At 34.6% G+C, this 9,652-nt stretch overlaps 1 long non-coding RNA gene across 1 annotated transcript in view; it reads left to right on the forward strand.

Annotated features, from left to right (window-relative positions):
• The window catches only part of LOC128641017 (uncharacterized), a 123,178-nt gene extending 116,516 nt beyond the window's left edge, over positions 1–6,662 (forward strand). Inside the window, exon 2 of the long non-coding RNA XR_008399424.1 lies at positions 6,221–6,662. This is a non-coding gene — a long non-coding RNA (uncharacterized LOC128641017). The remainder of the gene's footprint in view (positions 1–6,220) is intronic.
• The last annotated feature ends 2,990 nt before the right edge of the window (positions 6,663–9,652 follow it).

Here is a 9,652-nt window from a genome sequence, read left to right on the forward strand (position 1 = left end):
TCTTTTATACTTTTTATAATTTTAGGAAATATCAGGCAGAATTGCTGGGCCTATAGCTCTTATCTGCCGTCAAAATCTATGTTTCTATGTGTGTGCATGTGTTTGTGTGTGTTTATATGTGTGTGTTTGTGTGTATATGTGTGCCTATGTGTGTGTATCTGTGTGTGTATATGTGTATGTTTGTGTGTATGTATGTGTGTGTGTGTGTGTGTATATATGTGTGTGTGTGTATGTGTGTGTATATGTGTATGTGTGTGTATGTGTGTATGTTTGTGTGTGTATGTGTGTGTATATGTGTATGTGTGTATGTTTGTGTGTGTATGTGTGTGTATATGTGTATGTGTGTATGTTTATGTGTGTGTATGTTTGTGTGTGTGTGTGTGTGTGTATGTGTGTATGTGTGTGTGTGTGTATGTGTGTGTATGTGTGTATGTTTATGTGTATGTGTGTATGTTTGTATGTGTGTGTGTGTGTGTGTATGTGTGTGTGTGTGTGTGTATGTGTGTGTATGTGTGTATGTTTGTGTGTGTGTGTATGTTTGTGTATATGTGTGTGTGTGTGTGTATGTGTGTCTGTATGTGTGTGTATACTACTAAAACTTACAAATGCAAATGCTTAAAGGGACAGTAAATAAATTATTAATTATACATAGTGAAAAAACTTTGAAATATACTTTCATTATTTATGTTTCCCCCACTGTATTTTACCATATAGGGTATCACTAGAAAGTCCTGTTTGTCTGATAACATTTTATATAATATGTATCGGTGCACTTAAAGGGACACTAAACCCAAATGTTCTAATTTAAACCCAACTTTCTAATTTACGCCTATTATCAATTTTTCTTCATTCTCTTGCTATCTTTATTTGAAAAAGAAGGCATCTAAGCTTCTTTTTGGTTCAGGACTATGGACTGCACTTTTTTATTGGTGGATGAATTTATCCACCAATCAGCAAGAACAACCCTGGTTGTTCACCAAAAATGGAGCGGCATCTAAACTTACATTCTTGCATTTCAAATAAAGATACCAAGAGAATGAAGAATATTTGATATTAGGAGTAAATTAGAAAGTTGCTTAAAATGTCATGCTCTATCTGAATCACAAAAGAAAAAATTTGGTTTCCCTTTAACAAGAGAGAGGATAAATGCCAAAATTGCTTGTGTCATTTAAGCACAGAAAGTAGAAAAAAACCTTGGTCCTTAAGGGGTTAAAAACTATACTGGCTTTGTCATCAAGCGTTACTGCGCCATCTGTTGGTTGAAACTCTTTTTCAGAGGACAACTTTCTTCACTGGTGCATTTTGTCTTGACCATAAACTGGCCTTGGAATTCAAATGATAAAGCGTCATCTATTGGCTGTAAACGGTTTGGCCTATCCATTAACTTACAATAATGTGTGTGAGTATGTATATGTATGTGTTTGTATCTGCGTGCAAGTGTGTGTGCGTGTATGGGTGTGTATGTATGTGTATGTGCGTGTATGTATATGTATGTATGTATATGTGTGTGTGTGTACCTGTGTGCATATGTATGTGTATCTGCGTGCATGCGTACATGGATGTGTATGTGCGTCTATGTATGTGCATGTATATGTGTGTTTGTGTCTGTGTGTGTGCATGGGTGTTTATGTATGTATGTGTGTGTGTGTATGTGTATTTATGAGTGTGTTTGTGTGTGTATTTGTGTGTATGTGTGGGTATGAGTGTGTACTTGTGTGTATACTACTAAAACTTACAAATGCAAATGCTTAAAGGGACAATAAATAAATGATTAAATATACATAGTGAAAAACTTTGCAATATACTTTGATTATTTATGTTTCCCTAATTAATGTATTTCACCATATAGGGTATCACTAGAAAGTCCTGTTTGTCTGTTGAACATGTATATAATATGTATGGGTGCACGTAACAAGAGAGCGGATAATTAAAGTGAAACCAATAGTGAGCAAAAATGCCAAAATTGCTTGTGTCATTTAAGCACGGAATGTAGACAAAACCTTACTGCGTCATCTATTGGTTGAAACTCTTTTTCAGAGGACAACTTTCTTCACCGGTGCATTTTGATTTGACCATAATCTGGCCTTAAATTCAAATGATACAGCGCTATCTATTGGCTGTAAAGGGTTTGGCCTATCCATTAACTTACAATAATGTGTGTGAGTATGTATATGTATGTGTTTGTATCTGCGTGCAAGTGTGTGTGCGTATATGGGTGTGTATGTGCATGTATGTATATGTATGTATGTGTATGTGTGTGTACCTGTGTGCATATGTATGTGTATCTGTGTGCATGTGTACATGGATGTGTATGTGCGTGCGTGTATGTGTGTGTCTTTGTGTAAGTGTTTGTGTGGGTGTGTGTGCATGTGTGTATGTGTATGTATGAGTGTGTTTGTGTGTATGTGTGTTTATGTGGGTATGTGTGTGTGCATGTATATGTTTTTGTGTGTATGTATGAGTGTGTTTGCGTGGGTATGTGTGTGTGTGCATGTGTATGTGTGTGTATGTATATGTATATATTTGTGTGTGTATGTATATGTATATATTTGTGTGTGTATGTATGAGTGAGTTTGTGTGTGTATTTGGGTGTGTATACTACTCAAACTTACAAATGCAAATGGTTAAAGGGACAGTAAATAAATTATGAAAAAACTTTGCACTATACTTTCATTATTTATGTGTCCCACTTTACTGTGTTTTACCATATAGGGTATCATTAGAAAGAACTGTTTGTCTGTTAAAATGGTATATAACATGTTTGGGTGCACTTAACAAGAGAGCGGATAATTAAGGTGAAACCAATAGTGAGCAAAAATACCAAAATTGCTTGCGTCATTTAAGCACGGAAAGTGGAAAAAACTTGGTCCATAAGGGGTTAAAAACTATACTGGCTTTGTCATCAAACGTTACCTCGCCATCTATTGGTTGAAACTCTTTTTCAGAGGACAGCTCTCTTCACCGGTGCATTTTGATTTGACCATAAGCTGGCATTGGAATTCAAATGATACAGCGCCATCTATTGGCTGTAAAGGGTTTGGCCTATCCATTAACTTACAATAATGTGTGTGAGTATGTATATGTATGTGTTTGTATCTGCGTGCAAGCATGTGTGCGTGTATGGGTGTGTATGTATGTGTATGTGCATGTATGTATATGTATGTATATGTGTGTGTGTACCTGTGTGCATATGTATGTGTATCTGCGTGCATGCGTACATGGATGTGTATGTGCGTCTATGTACGTGCATGTATATGTGTGTTTGTGTCTGTGTGTGTGCATGGGTGTTTATGTATGTATGTGTGTGTGTGTGTGTGTGTATGTGTATTTATGAGTGTGTTTGTGTGTGTATTTGTGTGTGTGTGCATGTGTGTATTTATATGTGTGTGTATATGTGTTGGTGTGTGTATTTGTGTGTGCACGTGTGTGTATACTACTCAAACTTGCAAATGCTTAAAGGGACACTAATTTTTTTTAATTTGTGTGTGTATATGTGTGTGTTTGTGTGTATGTATGTGTGTGTATATGTGTATGTTTGTGTGTATGTATGTTTGTGTTTGTGTGTATGTATGTGTGTGTATATGTGTGTGTATGTATGTGTGTGTTTGTGTGTATGTATGTGTGTGTGTATGTGTGTGTATATGTGTGTGTATGTATGTGTGTGTATATGTATGTGTGTGTGTGTATGTGTGTGTATACTACTAAGACTTACGAATGCAAATGCTTAAAGGGTCAGTAAATAAATTATTAAAAATATACATAGTGAAAAAAACTTTGCAATATACTTTGATTATTTATGTTTCCCCCTTTACTGTGTATTACCATATAGGCTATCACTAGAAAGTCCTGTTTGTTTGTTCAAATGGTATATAATATGTATGGGTGCACTTAACAAGAGAACGGGTAATTGAGGTGAAACCAATAGTGATACCAAAATTGCTTGTGTCATTTAAGCACGGAAAGTGGAAAAAACCTTGGTCCTTAAGAGGTTAAAAACTATACTGGCTTTGTCATCAAACATTACTGCACCATCTATTGGTTGAAACTCTTTTTCAGAGGAAAGCTTTCTTCACCGGTGCATTTTGATTTTATTACACGACCAGAGACTCCTATTTTGCATTCTCTTTCTTTACTACTCCAATGCAGCATTTAAAAGTATAAGAATAACATCAACATAAGATATTAAAACAGCATAGAAATTAAAGAACCACAATAAGTAGCTAATGAGAGCTAACTTATAACTCCAAGAAAAAAGGGACCAATCAGAGAAGGAATAGTGTCCATAAACTGTCCAATAAGCAGCCTAACCTCCTCTTTCTTTTGCTGCTCAGCTAAAGATAAGTATTAATTTTTTTTTGTCTCCAATAAAATATTTGAATCTTTGAGTACTATTACACTTTATTATCTACAGTTTGTTTAAATGAATTTGATATTTTCTTTGTCTAATATGTCAGGTTATTTAGTTTTTTTGTCTCCGTTTTTTGGTTTATTTTTTATACACATTTTTACATTTTAAGGTTCCGTTTTTGCTTTAACTCTCCGTTTTTTCGTCCGGTTTTCTAACCAGTCTTTATATAATAAAATGTCTACATTAATGGGCATTAAAGAGACTAAGAAATGTGTTAAAAGGAAACATCCTTCCATTGCTATAAAAGCCAGTAGAAAACTTGTTGACAAGTCTCGTCAGCTTTTGTCTGACACATGGGAACTAAAACTGCTGTAAAAAGAACCCTGAATCCCAAGAGTATCCAAATGGGAGAGTCTAGTTTAAGTTCAAAATCTAAAGAAAAAAATTTAATCTTTTGATAAATCATCCTCTGATTTTACCAGTTCTGATGAGGATAACTATACTGACGTTAATTCAGACTCTATTTATGTGGATTCTGACGACTCAGATTATTCCCCTGCTGCTAAAAAGCATAAGAAAATGTCCAAAAAATTAAAAAAAATTATGGAGGAGGATATAGAATGTACTGATTGCTTGGGTATGCCCAGATTCAATCCCGATGAATTACACCATCCTCGTTCCGCTGATTGTTGCCCCACCATTGTCGTTGCAAAATTTATTAACTATCAGCTTAGAAAACCTTTTAAAAAACAGAATCGTCCTTTACTCCCCAAAAATGCCTCTATTACCCCTGAGGTCGATTCTAAAATTTATTGGTGCTCCTGGGTACAAAGTTAAGAAAGGGATTGACAGATCATGGAAGATCTGTCAAGATAATTAACTGATTAACTGATATTATTAATTACTTATCTCAACTTTTTGATTCAGGTTTAGCTTATAGAACTATCAATGTTCATCGCTCAGCCATTTCCTCCAGACATAGTTTAATAAATAGCATTTCGGTAGGTAAACACCCTTTGGTATGTAGGGTTCTCAAGGCCATTAGATTGAAACGTCCTCCAGTTCCTAAACATGAGTTTTTCTGGGACGTGGATTTGATTTTTTCTCTTTTCAAATCTTGGCCAGAAAATATTTCGTTATCTCTAAAACTACTTTCGGCTAAACTCGCTACTCTTCTTTGTCTAATTTCTTTCAGAAGAGTTTCAGATGTTAAGGCTTTAGATTGGAACTCTAAACGTTTTTCTCTTGAAGGTGTTACCTTTTTTTCTTTCCCGTAGAACTAAGACTCTTTCCATATCAATATTCTATCCTTATCTTCCTTCTGAGTCTTCCCTTTGTGTGGTTGAATGTTTAAAATCTTATGAATCTAGAACTTCACCTTTTAGAAATCCCTCTAATAATCAACTTATGATTTATTTTATTCCCCCCTCATGCTCCTGTCACTTCTACTTCCATAGCGAGATGGGTTAAATGGGTCATGAAAGAAGCCGGGATTGATATTTCTTTCTCAGCTCATTCAGTTAGAGGTTCTGCCGCTTCAAAAGCCTTTTTAAAATCTGCTCCTCTCCAACAAATTTTTAATGCGGCAGATTGGTCTTCAGACTCTATGTTTAAGCAATTTTATTTCAGACCCATTCAACATGCTTCGCTTAATTTATTTTCTTAAATTGTTTTATTTTTTATTCATGAGCTTTAAACTTGCAAAATAGGAGTCTCTGGTCTTGTAATAAAATTCTGAATATCCTAGTATTATGAAGGTATAATCTAGATTTTATTAAAGACACAGAGACGAGTATTTTCCCACCTCAAATATGTATGGTACCCTCCCGTTTAGAGGATTATAAATTATTAATATACTTTTTGTTTTGACAGTTTCCATCTGAACGGAACCCTTTCCTTATGTCCGGATTTCTACCATCTGTTTAAGAGGATTTCCACCTTTCTAATACTTCTAGACGAAGTTCATCTTCTGCAATCAATTTCTTCTCAACCAAGTTTTTCTCCAATCAAACCTACAGTTTTTACATATATTTTTTGATATGTTGTTTAGGACTTTTTGGTTTCTTCATGGTTCTAAAAATTTTTCCCTTTGTGAGCATCAGTCAAGAAAGAGGAGGTTTGGCTGCTTATTGGACAGTTTATGGACACTATTCCTTCTCTGATTGGTCCCTTTTTTCTTGGAATTATAAGTTAGCTCTCTCATTAGCTACTTATTGTGGTTCTTTAATTTCTATGCTGTTTTAATATCTTATGTTAATGTTATTCTTATACTTTTAAATGCTGCATTGGAGTAGTAAAGAAAGAGAATGCAAAATACTCGTCTCTGTGTCTTTAATAAAATCTAGATTATACCTTCATAATACAAGGATAATTGGAATTTTACTATAAACTGGCCAAGGAATTCAAAGGATACAGCGCCATCTACAGCTATCTTACAAAAGTGTGTGTGTGTGTATGTATTTATGTGTGTGACCGTGTATGTCTTTTATACTTTTTATAATTTTAGGAAATATTGGGCAGAATTGCTGGGCCTATAGTTCTTATCTGCCGTCACAATCTATGTTTCTACGTGTGTGCATGTGTTTGTGTGTATATGTCTATGTGTGTTTATATGTGCGTATGTATGTATGTGTGTGTATGTTTGTGTGTGTCTATATGTGTATGTTTGTGTGTGTGTGTGTATATGTGTATGTATGTGTGTGTGTGTATGTGTGTGTATATGTGTGTATATGTATATGTGTGTGTGTATACTACTAAAACTTACAAATGCAAATGCTTAAAGGGACAGTAAATAAATTATTAAATATATATAGTGAAAAAACTTTGAAATATACTTTCATTATTTATGTTTCCCCCTTTACTGTGTTTTACCATATAGGATATCACTAGAAAGTCCTGTTTGTCTGATAAAATTTTATATAATATGTATCAGTGCACTTAAAGGGACACTAAACCCAAATTTTCTAATTTAAACCCAACTTTCTAATTTACTCCTATTATCAATTTTTCTTCATTCTCTTGCTATCTTTATTTGAAAAAGAAGGCATCTAAGCTTCTTTTTGGTTCAGGACGATGGACTGCACTTTTTTTTATTGGTGGATGAATTTATCCACCAATCAGCAAGAACAACCCTGGTTGTTCAACAAAAATGGAGCGGCATCTAAATTTACATTCCTGCATTTCAAATAAAGATACCAAGAGAATGAAGAATATATGATAATAGGAGTATATTAGAAAGTTGCTTAAAATGTCATGCTCTATCTGAATCACAAAAGAAAAAATGTGGTTTCCCTTTAACAAGAGAGAGGATAAATGCCAACATTGCTTGTGTCATTTAAGCACAGAAAGTGGAAAAAACCTTGGTCCTTAAGGGGTTAAAAACTATACTGGCTTTGTCATCAAACGTTACTGCGCCATCTATTGGTTGTAACTCTTTTTCAGAGGACAACTTTCTTCACAGGTGCATTTTGATTTGACCATAAGTTGGCCTTGGAATTCAAATGATACAGCGCCATCTATTGGCTGTAAAGGGTTTGGCCTATCCATTAACTGACAATAATGTGTGTGAGTATGTATATGTATGTGTTTGTATCTGCGTGCAAGTGTGTGTGTATGTTTCTGTGTGTACATGAGTGTGCATGTATTTATGTGTGTGACCGTGTATGTATGTGTATGTCTTTTATACTTTTTATAATTTTTGGAAATATCGGGCAGACTTGCTGGGCCTATAGCTCTTATCTGCCGTCAAAATCTATGTTTCTATGGTTCTGTGTGTTCATGTGTTTGTGTGAGTATGTGTCTACTGTCTAGGTATGTGTCTATGTGTGTAAGTGTGTGTATGTATGTGTAAGTGTGTGTGTAAGTGTGTGTGTTTGCATGTGTGTGTATGTATAGGTGTGTATAAGTGTGTATAAGTGTGTATAAGTGTGTGAATGTGTTTGCATGTGTTTGCATGTGTGTGTATGTGCATGTGTATATGTATGTGTGTGTCTGTGTATCTGCGTGTATGTATTCTCAAACTTACAAATGCTAATGCTTAAAGGGACAGTAAATAAATTATTAATTTGTGTGTGTTTGTGTGTGTGTATATGTGTATGTGTGTGTACTTGTGTGTATACTACTAAAACTTACAAATGCAAATGTTTAAAGGGACAATAAATAAATGATTAAATATACATAGTGAAAAAACTTTGCAATATACTTTGATTATTTATGTTTCCCTAATTAATGTATTTCACCATATAGGGTATCACTAGAAAGTCATGTTTGTTTGTTCAAGTGGTATATAATATGTATGGGTGCACTTAACAAGAGAACGGGTAATTGAGGTGAAACCAATAGTGAGCAAAAATACCAAAATTGCTTGTGTCATTTAAGCACGGAAAGTGGAAAAAACCTTGGTCCTTAAAGGGACAGTATACTGTAAAATAGTTTTCCCCTTAATGTGTTTACAATTGCTTTTTTTACCAACTGCAGAGTAAAAAATGTATTAAAATTGGCTTTTTAAGGTTTATTTCTGTATATTAAAGCTCTGATTTTGTGTTTTGAAGCCACAGCCTAATAAAATAGGTTGAGCTTGTAGGTATAATCAGATCTCATTACTGTATCACATTGTGCACATATACCTGCTTCTTTATCTTATATCTGTCCATAAAACAATCACCAGTACTTTGAGAGAACAATGGAAAAATCAACATTTTATTACCTTATCTCTGCTTTATCACACTGGGAGTGTAATTTCTTCTGCTTGCTGTGTTTACAAAGCTTATCTATAGCTGGTACGCGCGGCCACAAACTTTCAGAATAGGTGGGGATACCACATGCTAAATTAACAATTTCAAATGCCAATATAAGGGTAAAGGAGCTACTTGTAAACAATTTAATACACTCCAACAGGTAAAGTGGATCATTGGGAACAAATTAAAGGGGAGAAAATATTTGAGTAAACTGTCCCTTTAAGAGGTTAAAGTGAAAGTAAAGTTACATGTTGCACTATTAATATTCGGATATAACATTAAAAATAAGGTGCAGTTTCATTCATCATTTTGTAAGGTTCAATTTCAAAATACCTTTTTTTGTTTGATTACTGTGTACAACTTAATATGTGTTCCTCCACCCGCAAAAAAAAAAAATATTTCTGTTGCGGTGACGAAACTATCGGTATCTAACCGATTGGTTCCCCCATTGGCGTCCCGAGTGCTTTGTATAAAGCCTACGTCTTCTATTGCGCATGCGGCTAACTGCGATCTCATTCTGGTTCTCGTTAGACGCATGCGCATAGAGAAAGGGAATCCTTCTGTCCTC

Source organism: Bombina bombina, chromosome 10, assembly GCF_027579735.1.
Source record: "Bombina bombina isolate aBomBom1 chromosome 10, aBomBom1.pri, whole genome shotgun sequence".
In the NCBI taxonomy this organism is placed as follows: Eukaryota; Metazoa; Chordata; class Amphibia; order Anura; family Bombinatoridae; genus Bombina; species Bombina bombina.